Source organism: Gigantopelta aegis, chromosome 3, assembly GCF_016097555.1.
Source record: "Gigantopelta aegis isolate Gae_Host chromosome 3, Gae_host_genome, whole genome shotgun sequence".
Lineage (NCBI taxonomy): Eukaryota > Metazoa > Mollusca > Gastropoda > Neomphalida > Peltospiridae > Gigantopelta > Gigantopelta aegis.
The window spans coordinates 54,468,956-54,485,087 of NC_054701.1; positions in this window are offsets into that span (position 1 = coordinate 54,468,956).

Sequence of the window (16,132 nt, forward strand, 5' to 3'; positions counted from 1 at the left end):
TATACGATCATACACTTGTATACACTGACAACCATAGTGTATCCAAACGTAATTTACGTTCCTACACTGGTATACACTGACAACTGCAGTGTATCCAAACGTAATATGCGGTCATACACTGGTATACACTGACAACTTCAGTGTATCCAAACGTAATATATATACGGTCATACACTTGTATACACTGACAACCGCAGTGTATCCAAATGTAATACGGGATCGTACACTGGTATACACTGACAACCGCAGTGTAACCAAACATAATACGCGGTCATACACTGCTATACACTGACAACCGCAGTTTCTCCAAACATAATATGCGGTCATACACTGGTATACATTGACAACCGCAGTGTATCCAAATGTAATATATATACGGTCATACATTGGTATACACTGACAACCACAGTGTATCCAAACGTAATACGCGGTCGTACTCTGGCATCCACTAACAACCGCTGTGTATCCAAACGTAATACGCGGTCGTACACTGGCATACACTGACAACCGCAGTGTATCCAAACGTAATACGCGGTCGTACACTGGCATACACTGACAACCGCAGTGTATCCAAACATAATATGCGGTCGTACTCTGGCATACACTGAGAACCGCAGTGTATCCAAACGTAATATGCGGTCGTACTCTGGCATACACTGACAACTGCAGTGTATCCAAACATAATATGCGGTCATACTCTGGTATACACTGACAACCACAGTGTATCCAAACATAATACGTGGTAGTACACTGGTATACACCACTGACAACCGCAGTGTATCCAAATGTAATACGCGGCCGTACACTGGTATACACAGACAACCGCAGTGTATCTAAAAGTAATACACAGTCGTACACTGGTATACACTGACAACCGCAGTGTATCCAAATGTAATAAGTGGTCATACACTGGTATACACTGACACCACAGTGTATCCAAACATAATATATATACGGTCATACACTGGATACTGTAATATGCGGTCATACACTGGTATACACTGACACCGCAGTGTATCCAAACGTAATATTCGGTCATACACTGGCATACACTGACAACCGCAGTGTATCCAAACGTAGTACACTGTCATAGACTGGCATACACTGACAACAGCAGTGTATCCAAACGTAATATATATACGGTCGTACACTTGTATACACTGACAACCACAGTCTATCCAAACGTAATATATATACGGTCGTACACTTGTATACACTGACAACCGCAGTGTATCCAAACGTAATATGTAGTCATACACTGGCATACCCTGACAACCGCAGTGTATCCAAACGTAAATATATATGCGGTCGTACACTGGCATACCCTGACAACCGCAGTGTATCCAAACGTATTTCGCGGTCGTACACTGGCATACACTGACAACCGCAGTGTATCCAAACGTAATACGCGGTCGTACACTGGCATACATTGACAACCGCAGTGTATCCAAACGTAATACGCGGTCGTACACTGGCATACACTGACAACCGCAGTGTTTCCAAACGTAATACGCGTTCGTACACTAGTATACACTGACAACTGCAGTGTATCCAAACATAATATATATACGGTCATACACTTGTATACACTGACAACCGCAGTGTATCCAAACGTAATATACGTTCGTACACTGGTATACACTGACAACTGCAGTGTATCCAAACATAATATATATACGGTCATACACTTGTATACACTGACAACCGCAGTGTATCCAAACGTAATATACGTTCGTACACTGGTATACACTGACAACTGCAGTGTATCCAAACGTAATACGCGGTCGTACTCTGGCATACACTGACAACCGCTGTGTATCCAAACGTAATACGCGGTTGTACACTGGCATACACTGACAACCGCAGTGTATCCAAACGTAATATGCGCTCGTACACTGGCATACACTGACAACCGCAGTGTATCCAAATGTAATATATATACGGTCATACATTGGTATACACTGACAACCGATGTGTATCCAAACGTAATATGCGGTCGTACTTTGGCATACACTGACAACCGCTGTGTATCCAAACGTAATACGCGGTCGTACACTGGCATACACTGACCACCGCAGTGTATCCAAATGTAATATATATACGGTCATACATTGGTATACACTGACAACCGCTGTGTATCCAAACGTAATATGCGGTCGTACTTTGGCATACACTGACAACCGCTGTGTATCCAAACGTAATACGCGGTCGTACACTGGCATACACTGACAACCGCAGTGTATCCAAATGTAATACGCAGTCGTACACTGGCATACACTGACAACCGCAGTGTATCCAAATGTAATATATATATACGGTCATACGTTGGTATACACTGACAACCGCAGTGTATCCAAACGTAATATGCGGTCGTACACTGGCATACACTGACAACCGCAGTGTATCCAAATGTCATACGGTTTCATTTTTGAAAGAGTATATACGGTCATACACTGGTATACACTAACAAGTGCAGTGTATCCAATCGTCATATACTGATATACACTGACAACCGCAGTGTTTCCAAATGTAATATGTGGTCATACACTGGCATACACTGACAACTGCAGTGTATCCAGACATAATATGCGGTCATACTCTGGTATACACTGACAACCACAGTGTATCCAAACGTAATATGCGGTCGTTCACTGGTATATACTGACAACCGCAGTGTATCCAAACGTAATATGCGGTTGTACACTGGTATACACTGACAACCGCAGTGTATCCAAACGTAATATTCAGTGGTACACTGAAATACACTGACAACCACAGCGTATCCAAACGTAACATACTCTGTCAAAAAACAAACGCATATGTGATAGGGAAAGAACGTTACAGAATGACTATGTCTTTTAATGATCCTGGAAAACAAATTTAATATACGTTGTGACACGTTGTGCGACCATTGCAGGAAATCGGCGTAAAATGTCAGATTTTGGCGAATGGACGTGAAACTCGGGGGAAAAGATTGGGGTAGTGATGGGTATTTAAAGCTGCAATGCTCCAATGATGCCTCATTTCCATTTCGACGTAGACGAGTTACAAGATGCCAAGACTAAGCCTGCCTAATCGAAACATTGCAATAGGTTACCACCAGTTAGGTGAATCGCAGTCAAGAGTCGCACGCCACATGAACGTCCATCAGAGCACCATTTCACGTCTCTAGGACAGATATCAGCAGTTTCAGTCAGCTGAAGACCGGCCCAGAAGTGGCACATCTCGCATAATAACTGCAGCACAAGATCGCTACATCCGGATTCTGCACATGCTTTACCGAACTGCCACAGCAACGAACACTGCTGGACGCATACCTGGTTTGAGAAGGGTATCTGCACAAACCATTCGGAACCGACTTCGAGAAGCTGGTTTACGGGCTAGGAGACAGTATGTTGGCCCCTTCCTGCAGCGTCAACATCGACATTTACGTGTTGGCTGGTGCACGAATGTACGGGGATGGAACTTGGGAAACTGGCGGCGAGTATGGTTCAGCGACGAGTCACTTTTCCTTCTACAGCGACGTGATGGACGACAATGTGTTTACAGACGCCACAATGAACGTTTTGCCAACAACTGCGTCGCTCAAGTTGACAGATTCGGTGGATAGAGTGTCATGATGTGGGGAGCCATCTCATACACCGGCAGAAGTGAACTTGTATTCGTACAAGGCAACTTGACAGCTGTACGCTACCGGGATGAAATTTTTCGCTCTCACATGCTTCCCATTTTGGATCGACAGAGAGAACTCTTTCAGCAGGACAATGCCAGGCCGCATACGGCACGTGTAACAATGGATTTCCTACAGAATGAGAACATTAATGTGCTGCCATGGCCATCAAGGTCGCCAGATCTCAACCCCATTGAACATCTATAGGACGAGCTGGACAGACGTGTACGCCATCGTGATCCGGAGCCTCAGACTCTTCCGTAACTGTCACATGCACTAGAGGAAAAATCGGCTAGGATTCCACGTGCCCGGATTCAGACTCATTCAGTATATGCCAAAGAGATGTTGTGCAGTGATTGCTGCTGCTGGTGGCCACAGAAGGTACTGATTTCAGCGCCCTCATGCGACGCTGTTTGGAGACGAAAACGCTTCCACTGCCGTCAGTCCATAGCAAGCACATTGTCACATACTCGTGTCAAATTTGACTGTGATACAATCATAAGTAACGAGATTATGCCACTTTGTATTAAAGAGATAATTCCATGAATATTTCGCCTATGCGTTTCTTTTTTGACAGAGTTTATATTTAAAAACACAAAATGTCATTTGGCATGATTGTCAATTGATAGTAATGAATGGGGAGTGTATATTACATGTATAATAATGAATGGGGAGTGCAGATTATATGTATAGTAATGAATGGGGATTACAGATTATATGTATAGTAATGAATGAGGGAGTGCAGATTATATTTATATAGTAATTAATGGGAAGTGCAGATTATATGTATGGTAATAAACGGAGAGTGTATATTATGTGTATAAAAATTAATGGGGAGTGCAGATTTTATGTATAATGAATGGAAAGTGCAGCGTATATGTATGGTAATAAATGGGGAGAGTAGATTTTGCGTATAATAAGGAATGGGGTGTGTGTAGATTAGGTGTATAATAATGAATGTTGAGGGTAGGTTATATGTATAATAATCCATGTGTATATTTTTGTCTAATACGTTGATATCTACATATCACATGTCGTGTATTAACATTTATTGACGGCTGTATTTCTGAACGTAAAGTTCTTGTTCCAGCTATCAGTGGGGCAGTAATTAAATTTAATTATTTCCCAGTACTTTAACCATTTATTTTTATAATATACTTTATTTCTACAAATATAATTCAAACTTTGTTTCTCCGTCTGGCATGTACATTAATAGTGTTATTATTATTAATTGTTGTTGTTATAGATGTTGTATGTTGTTTTTTGTGTTTTTTTATCTGTTTGCTGTCACCAGCTTGTTTGGTAATTTGCAATAAATAGAATTGAATTGAATTGAATTGAATTGAATTGTCGTTAAACAAACAATGCCTGACCTTTAAGCATACAAGGTGGCACTTAACTGAGGTGGGGTGGGTCTGATGTAATTAGTTTGTGATTATACAATATGAACCTGTTTAAGACCAAGCTTTGCAATGTTATCTCCACATAATTTCTGTGATATTAATCGGAAGTAAGGGAAGCCAGTGATGGGTGAAGAGATTCTGAGATCCATCTGATCACCACATATGATGAGTTATTAGTTTTATTCTGCAAATTTGCAAGGGCGGATCCAGAAGAGTTTTAGCCTCTTTGGGTCCGCCCCTGATTCATATACCCAACACCCTCGTTTAGATTTATACCAACTTTTTCAAAGTGCACTGGCTATTCAAACGTCAAAAACACTAAAAATATATAATTATGTGAGTGCTTAAAAAAAATAGTATACCCTACGTGTAATGGGGGAGTGCATATTATTCAGAGGGAGTGCATATTATACATATAATACTAACTGGGAAGTGCAAATCCAGAGGAGTGCAAATTATATGTCACACCGATGACAATCTGATTAAAATTAGCTCTACTAATCTTAACCAGTAGATATAACAGCATTGCGTGGGCTCCCATGTCCAGGTGACATTTCATCTATAAATAACAATTTAAATATCAACCAATTACACTTCGCCGTGTATAGCGTTATTCGGGAGCATACAAATTCTAAAATATCGGGCGAGACTATTTATGCAATAGGCGAACTTGTTGGTCTATTTCAACTTTGAAAAAACAGGGGGAAGTGCAGTAATAAACTCTGGATTGTATACTAGTACAAACAGATTTTATGGCTATACCATCACGTTTTTTTTTTTCGTCTTGAAACGAATTTTATATAAAATTTTATATTGAAATTAGTTTCCGGCATACTTCGTAATTCACCCGAATCATTTCGCATACCCTCGGCATAATCCCGAATCTTTTCAAATTCTTTTCAAATTACTGGCATGATTTTGCAAGTAAGGTTTTGATTGTTTGATTGGTCAAATAAAAGGTCAACTGGACATAAGCTCCAACGGGCTGCTGTTAGATCCACATGTAATAGTGTGCTTTTCCAAATTGCCAAAGCGAAAACAAACAAAACATTTGTATTGCTCAAATAATATATAATTATTATTATTTATTATTAAACATACAAATGGATACTGGTACGGGACACAAGTCACACAATAGAGGCTGTTCAAAATACTGTCGTAAGCTGCTGAAGGTTTTCGTCAGTTGCGTTTTCGTACGCTCGTTTCCTTTGATGTCTAGTATACAGACTGTACCATTTGTTTCAGTGTGTGAAAAAGTGTGCATTTTGAAATAGTCGAGCTGGCTGCTGTAAGATATAGTAGGATGTGGAAAAATAAAGAGGGGCTTAGATAAATGGTGGAGCGGCAAAACGCAATAGCGGGAAGGCCCGTCCCGTCCCTCGAAAATGGAACAGCGAGAACACTTGACGACATTAATAAAATTCACAATTTTAATAAATTATGATATGATATGAAGATTATTCAATTATAAATAACATTTATGGAAGTAGAGAAGAAGTTTTTTAAACATGGCTTTGCAACTAACGGCTGGCTGTACTCGACGAAAGGTCGAGAAGCACCGTTTATTGGAAGTTCGATACCCGGCGACATTTAATTCGAAAGTCGGCGAAAAATCGCTGGGTGCCGCCTATTAATGACATATTAATGACAGTTTCAGTATTCTACAAATGATCAGGCAAAAAAAGGATGGGTCACTGCGTATGTTTATTGTCTGTCAACACCGTGACGGGCATAATTAATATATAGATGTATTAAATGAATGTGATTCATTCAGAGATCATAATAAATGGATGCATCGAAGATAGCTTGGCAATTCAACATAGCTAATCAACAATTAATTCAGTAGAATAGGTTGGTTTTTATTCCTTTTTAACACCATGTACCTTTATGGGGCAATGTTAACTTTATACTTTTATCACCTACACAAACAAAAATCCGACAATAAAATTAATCAGATCAACCCTTTTCTTCTAAGTATGTCACTTCCCGGAAACACAAGTTTTTTTAACGAGTAAGTTATATACGTATCTACTTTTGATTGGTATATGTAAAGAGATCTGAAAACAAAGCGAAAAAAAAGTTAAAGTTTGTGTTGTTTAACATTACCATAGTACACTGATTTATTAAGCATCGGCTATTAGATGTCAAACATTTTTCTTAATTTTGACATTAACTTAGAGAGGAAACCCACTACATGTTTCCATTAGTAACACAGGATCATTTATATACACCATCCCATATACAGGATAGCACATGCCATGGCCTCTGATATATCAGTCGTGGTGCACTCACGGGAACGAGAAATAGCTCAATGGACCCACCGACGGAGTTTGATTATAGACCGACCGTGCTCCAAGCGAGCTCTTTTCTACTGGATTATGTCCGCCCACAACATATGAAAATCAGCATGACCGATGGATTTGAAATTTTCACACCTGGTAACTTGAAGACACCCACACCCAGCATATAGGATTTCCTCCCAACACTAATGTTCAGGACATTAAGTCATCACTTCATACAGGTACAGCCATGTTAGTGTTTCCTTCCTCAGACAGTGTATTTTTTAATACTGATATTTCTGTGATGTGCCTGTTAAGATCTTCATAATCTAGGGATCAGTCAAGTGCATGTGTTTTAATTGAATTCTTTAAAGGGGTAGAGGTAATCGGACTATTTTTATTGTCTCTAAATATATACTTGAATACACACACCCAACTGACAGTAAATATCTTCAGGAGTTTTATTTTAAAACATTTTATGTCAATTTATGTCAGAATACATCAGATCCTGGTTGTCATAAAAACATATAGCTGTACACTTTTTAAAAAATGTATGTTATCAGTATAGGTATCACTAAACCAAATAACTTCAAGTTCGAGGTGCACCCAACTTTTGACGCTACCCGTTATTTCAGAAATGAGCAGCTTGGCCCCCATTTGTTTCTGATTCACTTTAAGGGTGAGGGGTGGTAGTATTTATATCCGTGGCGTTTATGTCGATTGATACGCTGCAGGTATGTATACTCTTCAAAAGAAGAAACGCAAAACCACATTGTCGTAACATTTGGAGAATTGATTTAATTATTGAATGGTGAGTCCGATAATTACCAAATGTTGCAGGATTGTTCACAATTCACTCTAGTCCATTGTAAGTGATAGGACACACCACCAAGGTCAAGGTCATCTGGAGTCAATACCGGGTGTGGCCTCCGCGTGTGTTGACAACTGCCTGGCACCGCCTGCCCATTGAAGCAACCAGAGTACGGATGACGTCCCGGGGGATGGTGGCCCACTCGGCCTGCAAGGCTGCTGCCAGCTCGGGCAGGGTCTGGGGCTGTGGTTGTCGCTGTCGGAGGCGTCGGTCCAACTCGTCCCATAGATGCTCAGTTGGGTTCAAATCCGGTGATATCGATGGCCAAGGAAGGACATTAATGTTGTTGTTCTGTAGGAAAGCCGTTGTGAGACGTGCTGTGTGAGGCCTGGCGTTGTCATGTTGGAACACTGCGTTGGCGTTGGCCATAACTGGAACGATGTGTGGCCGGAGGTTCTGGTCAATGTAGCCCTGTGCATTCAGGTTGCCCTGCACGTGGACCAGGTCAGTTCTGCCAGTGTGTGAGATGGCTGCCCACACCATGACACTACCCCCGCCGAATCTGTCCACTTCCTGCACGCAGTTTGCCGCATAACGTTCACCACGACGCCTATACACGCGACATCTTCCATCATGACGTCAGAGCAGAAATCGGGACTCGTCACTGAACCACACCTGTCTCCATCGCAGTTGAGGCCATTGTCGATGAATCTGGCACCACTGCAGTCGGAGTCGACGGTGTTGTGGTGTTAAGATGACACCTCGAACTGGACGTCTGGCACGAATTCCTACCTCACGTAGGCGGTTCCGTACGGTCTGGTCGGATATCCTGCGCAAACCTGGTATTGCTGCGGCTGTGGAGGTGGCAGTAGTCAATCGTTCCCGAAGGTGGCGTACCCGGATGTAGCGGTCCTGCCCGGGGGTAGTGACCCGTGGTCGACCGGATCTAGGGAGGTCACGTGTTGATCCATGTTGTTGGTAACGGTCCCACAGTCTGGAGATGGTGCTTGGGGACACATGGAATGCCCTGGCAACGGCCGTTCTGGATTCGCCTGCGTCTAGTCGGCCGATGGCATTGTTTCTCTGCGGTTCACTGAGACGTGGCATGTCCTGGATTGTCAACTGTCGGCCAGATACAGAGGCCAGGCAAGCGAACACCCTGCACTTTTATACTGTCGGTGTTCATGTTGCACGTGCAGACAACGCACGTGCAGTGGTGACATGGTTTGCACGTGGCTGCGTTTTTGCGAATATTCACATTTTGGAACTTTATTGTACAGTAGCTGCGTTTTATCGAATGTAACCGTGGGAATGTGTTTGGGACATGCAATGACCTTATATTCACAAAGCATGAACCGGTAGGAAACATAAAATCGGAGTTATAACCCATTTGTACCCTTTTGCGTTTCTTTTTTTGAAGAGTATATATATATATATATATATATATATATATATATATATATATATATATATATATATATATATATAAACCGTTTTAATGTAAGTTCTTCTCCTGTGCTATAGAGATCTTGCATAGACGATTCAATTCAACTTATTTTCTTGCTTATATATAATTAAGGTTCAATCATGCTGTCCTGGGCACACACCTCAGTTATTTGGGTTGTTTGTCCAGGACAGAGGGTTAGTTGTTAGTGGTTAGTGAGAGACAAGAGGGTGTAGTGGTCTTACACCTATCCACTGAGTTGTTAAAACTTTTTTGGGGTGGGAAACGGTACCGGGCTGCGAACACGGTACCTACCAGCCTTATGTCTGATGGCTTAACCACGACACCACCAAGGCTGGTTTGAACAGACAAAAACATCGTAGATAGGTTAAGGGAGATAACTCACAATATGTCGAGCATTCTGTGGCCGAGGCAGTATAATTCCTTACTCAAAGACATTGTTTATTGGGAGCAGAGGTGAAAAGGTGACTTCCTAAGCTTTATTATAACGATGAAGGAAACGAAATAATGAAACAAATAAGCTAAGTGTTTAAAGTTAACCAATATATGGATGTAATCACTTTATTAAAGGAGTGGACAATTAAGGCATTTGGCCTGGTATGCATATTCAACTATATATAATGCACATTATTGCTTAATATCAACAAGTATAATCGTATAGTTAATTAATAAAACGGTTAAATGTGACGGATATCATATATAACGGGCGCAGCCATTTTGTACCATCCCAGTGAATACGCCCTCTGGTGAGCTGGTGGTTACGTAATACCTAACGTGTCACATCAGGAATTAGTCTTCGAACTGAAGAAACAAAACATACCTGATTTTTGCGGATGCATCGCAATGTTCTGTAATAATACCCATCCCAGTAACACAGCAACGTGTATATGTGGTTTATTTTTCAATACAAAATAAACCACCATTGTCAAAGTGTTGAAATGACTGTATTATGTTTTGTACATAAATTAACCCACGTACTGAAATAATAGTCGGAGAGTTTTCTTGGTTAATTGGTCTTTTCTTGCCGTGGCCTGTACCTGTGGTTCCTGATTGGCAGGTGTATATTTAGACGGTCCCCAGACACTGTGTCTAGACACACTAAAAAGATGTGCCTCTTTTATTAAGATCACAGGGTATTGTGTGATAACCTCAAATCGTAATGGACCGTCCTGCTTTATTACTGTAAGTAATTCTGTAAACCCCTTGATTGAGTAGACTTTATCATCTAAAATCACAAAACTGACCAATTACGTCGTCCCAAAGAAAAGAAAAGTATCACTTGGGTATCGTGAGTGGTTGTTTTTGCTCGAACGTACCCTACCAATAGGCCTAATAATATGCATTGTTTCTTGGGATTTAAAAAGAAAAGAAAAACACTATAACTCCATGTCGTTCTATTGATGCAACCTGAAATATATTTAGTTAAATAGTTTATTATACTATCAAGTCATTTATGTTGTTCTACAAGTCAGGTTGATGAAAGAGAAGCGCCTTGTCGTACATTAGCGCGTTTGTTTACACTGTGCATTGAGGAGATGGACGGAGCTGACGTCACTTCACCCCAAGCTATACCACCGGACGTCACAAAAACGAAACAAAATGGTTAGCAGGAATAATCATGGTTTTTTATTAACTCTAAAATTACGTGTTTTTCATTTGTTAAAGTGTCAATATCTGTTGGTGGTCCGGGTATGCATCTTTCCAACACATAAGGCTCTTGTTTGAGTTGACCCTACCTTTAAAGGGACATTCCTGAGTTTGATGCAATTTTTTAAGATGTTATCGACTAACAAAGACTTTTTAACAATATCAAATATATTTTTCTGCATAAAATATTAGTGGCTGTATATTAAATGTGTTTCTAATCGTTCTAATATTAGTACTAGGTTAAGTTTAAGTTTATTTCCTAAAATGTTTTTTACAAATTCGTACGTACGAAATTATTTGAAGACAAAATCCAGTTTGGGCTTCTTACACATATTAAGATGACCAGAAACACATCGAATATACAGACACTGATATTCTAAACAAGAAAATATATTTAACATGTAAGTTGATTCGTAGAAATATTTTATTAGTCGGAAACATCTTACAATGCAGCAAACTAAGGAATGTCCCTTTAATCGATGCTAATTAATAAGATTATAACGAGGTCAGTTATAACGACGCTGAATTACACACGCAGTAAGTAAATATAATAATAAAACAACATAAATCCACTTACCATTTATTTATTCATTCAAATTAAATTTTATATTTTCGTTACTCAATGCAACTTACACTATCAGAGATTCATCAATAATATCAGTTTCACAAAACGCAACTGCCGCAAGCTTTACCACAGCGTTCTATATAGCATTAGTTGCTGTAGCACTTTTATTAGTATTAGTCGGCCCGGGGATTTGTTTAAGTACCTTTCCCTGCCTTGGGGAAATTAGAAAAGTACTACATTTGATGGGTTGGACTTACCACAATAGTTGTAACAAACATACACTAAATCTGGCTGGAGTACACCCTTTTACACTAAAAGTATTACATTTGATGGATTGGACTTACCACAGTAGTTGTAACAAGCATACACTAAATCTGGCTGGAGTACACCCTTTTACACTAAAAGTACTACATTTGATGGGTTGGACTTACCACAATAGTTGTAACAAACATACACTAAATCTGGCTGGAGTACACCCTTTTACACTAAAAGTACTACATTTGATGGGTTGGACTTACCACAATAGTTGTAACAAACATACACTAAATCTGGCTGGAGTACACCCTTTTACACTAAAAGTACTACATTTGATGGGTTGGACTTACCACAATAGTTGTAACAAACATACACTAAATCTGGCTGGAGTACACCCTTTTACACTAAAAGTACTACATTTGATGGGTTGGACTTACCACAATAGTTGAAACAAACATACACTAAATCTGGCTGGAGTACACCCTTTTACACTAAAAGTACTACAATTGATGGGTTGGACTTACCACAATAGTTGTAACAAACATACACTAAATCTGGCTGGAGTACACCCTTTTACACTAAAAGTACTACATTTGATGGGTTGGACTTACCACAATAGTTGTAACAAACATACACTAAATCTGGCTGGAGTACACCCTTTTACACTAAAAGTACTACATTTGATGGGTTGGACTTACCACAATAGTTGTAACAAACATACACTAAATCTGGCTGGAGTACACCCTTTTACACTAAAAGTACTACATTTGATGGGTTGGACTTACCACAAACGTTGGCTTGGTGCCATTATATAGGATTACCTAAATCTGGCAAATAAAATCACCTAATTGTTTGTGACGCTCGTTTAGAGTCTATTAATTAAATTTAGCCTAAAATACCTCCTGAATTCTTTTTCAAAGTATTTTTTTATAAATAACTAAATTTTTGTGTGTGTGTGTGTGTGTGTGTGTGTGTGTGTGTGTGCGCGTGTGTGTGGTGTGTGTGTGTGTGTGTGTGTTATGTACCTGTTATTTGTTTTTATAAAAGTTTAAAACTTTTTAAAGTTGAGTTGAGGGATAAGTACGCAATGCAGAACAATCAGTTTAAGTGTTGATGGCAAAATGTTCCAGTGTGATACATAGCATACTTTTAGACGTTAAACAATGATATACCAATAAACCCCCACTTAACATCTAATTGTACGTACTAAAAACGATGGTCGATTAGCCCACCATTTTCTGTTCTTACAGGCCATAGTCTTTTGTTCCATGTTGAAATAACCTTAGAGTGTTATTTTTGCTTCCAACAGTTCAGAGAATTTCTTTTAAAGCACTTCTACAGGTGAAATTGTTCACACAACCACTGTCGACTTTCACGGACATATGGTCCCAAATGAAATTGTCTATATGGTTGCACCCGGAAGACATAAAAGGACATTTCGAAACATTGCGGATAACACTTGAAGGAATAAAGAAGTGGGGTTTTTATCGAGTTAACTACATTTTGAAGTATGGTATGCTACTGGACACGACTTGCATCTGCAAAACAATCAAAATCTTCAACCCTGCTAAACAAAACCATGTTAAATGACTATCTTACTAGCCTAACTATATCTGGACAACCAGCATAACGTGGGAATGGGCGATATCTGAATATCCCATTCTTTGATATTGATAAATTTTCTCTTGCAACAAATAAAACAAAGACAATATCATCAATATTTACAAGCATGGAGAAATAACATATCACTGTCATCGAGAGGCGAAACTTACTAATTATTTTTTAAAACCGATCATTTTTCGAAAACTATATTAATATATTTCCAGAAAAATTGTTGGCTTTTATCTTGAAATTTATAAGTTCCTACTCGTTGAACTGGATTCTGGAATAATAGACTTTTAGAAAATGGGATTTGTACCTTGTGTAATAAAACTGACATTGGCGACGACTTCAACTGAAGGGTCGGTACGTAGCCCAGTGGTAAAGCGTTCGCTTGATGCGCGGTCGGTCTGTGATCGATCCCCGTTGGTGGGCCCATTGGGCTATTTCTTGTTCCAGCAAATGCACCACGACTGGTATATCAAAGCCGTGGTATGTGCTATTCTGTCTGTGGGATAGCGCATATAAAAGATCTCTTGCTGCTAATCGAAAAAAGTAGCCCATAAAATGGCGACAGCGGGTTTTCTCTCAATATCTGTGCGATCCTTAACCATATGTCCGACGCCATATAACCATAAATAAAATGTGTTGAGTGCGTCGTTAAATAAAACATTTTCTTCAGTTTTTATTCAATTGCATTTTTTATAGTTTAAGGGTCCAATTCCTTACATCCATAATATTATTATTCGAGATCAAGTACTTATACATTTAAAGAACTGAAGGAGAATAAATGAATCAGTACACACAAAAAATTAGTATAATTTTATAAATGTAATTATTATACTTTAAGCATACTCACACATCCCTAGTAACTGCATTCAAGTTGAACTGGTACATCATAATACTTTGAGAAATAAGTTACACAAGTTGAACTGGTACATCTTAATACTTTGAGAAATAAGTTACACAAGTTGAACTGGTACATCTTAATACTTTGAGAAATAAGTTATACAAGTTTAACTGGTACATCATAATACTTTCAGAAATATGTTATACAAGTTGAACTAGTACAACTTAATACTTTGAGAAATAAGTTACACAAGTTGAACTGGTACAAATTAATACTTTGAGAAATAAGTTACACAAGTTGAACTGGTACATTTTAATACTTTGAGAAATAAGTTACACAAGTTGAACTGGTACAACTTAATACTTTGAGAAATACGTTTTACAAGTTGAACTGGTACATCTTAATACTTTGAGAAATAAGTTATACAAGTTGAACTGGTACAACTTAATACTTGGTTGAATGCAATCATTTAAAGCAAACCAGAAAATATATATTTGGTAGAAAAAATGTGATGGAATCATTCCGATTCTATCCTGGAATTATGTTGCAATTTTTAAGAGGTACTGAAGTTTATCCCAAATTTTAAATGTACTTACCTGTAATAGTTATATTTTTCACAGTTCTTTACACTGTGTTTTATTTCAACTTTTGAATGTTTATACTGATATTGATCTTCACATCACTGATGCATTTACCTTACTTTGAAACCCAGTCGCCGATGTAGTTTTCATGCTGGGGTGTCGTTACACATTAATTCATTCATTCATTCGTGTCCACGGTGAGTGTGTGTGTGTGTGTGTGTGTGTGTGTCTGTGTGTGTGTGTGTGTGTGTGTGTGTGTGTGTGTGTGTGTCTGTGTGTGTGCTGCTTCGTTGTTTTGACAGACATAACGCGGAACAGATTTTTTACTTTATTTATTTATTTGTTGTTTGTGTTGTTGTCTGTGTTGTTGTTGTTGTTGCTGCTGTTGCTGCTGTTGCTGCTGTTGCTGCTGCTCTTGTTGTTATTTAGGTTGCCTTACAGTAAAACTCAGATTTTTTTATCTTCAAAACAACTATTGATACTTTGAGGAGTAATGTTTTGAAAGGGAAGTCTATAGCCTGGATGACACACAGTAGAGACGGTTGGTGTTGGTTTGCGATGTGTACAGTGTGTTTGTTGTCAACACACCATGGCACGCAGAAGGACCAGGCAATAAGATTGCTCAACGTCGATCTTCACAAACAGCTGGGTATACATCACAGTTCACGTCTTCATTACTAACTTTTGCGTTGTGGCCGTTTCTTCTTTACCTTGAATATATTGATCAATATAAATATCCTACCATAATAATAATAATATTTATTATTATTATTATCATCATCATCATCATCATCATCATCATCATCATCATCATCATCATCATTATTATTATTATTATAAAATAAACTCCAAGCATATTACATCGTTATCCATACTTCTCGGTCTTCTGGTTATTTGAGTCATCAATATTGTTATGTCTGCATCCTCTGCCCTGTCTTGAGGACTGTCTGATATTACACGTTTACTGGTTCTTAGACACGGCTTGAGTCTGCAATATAGCCACCTGG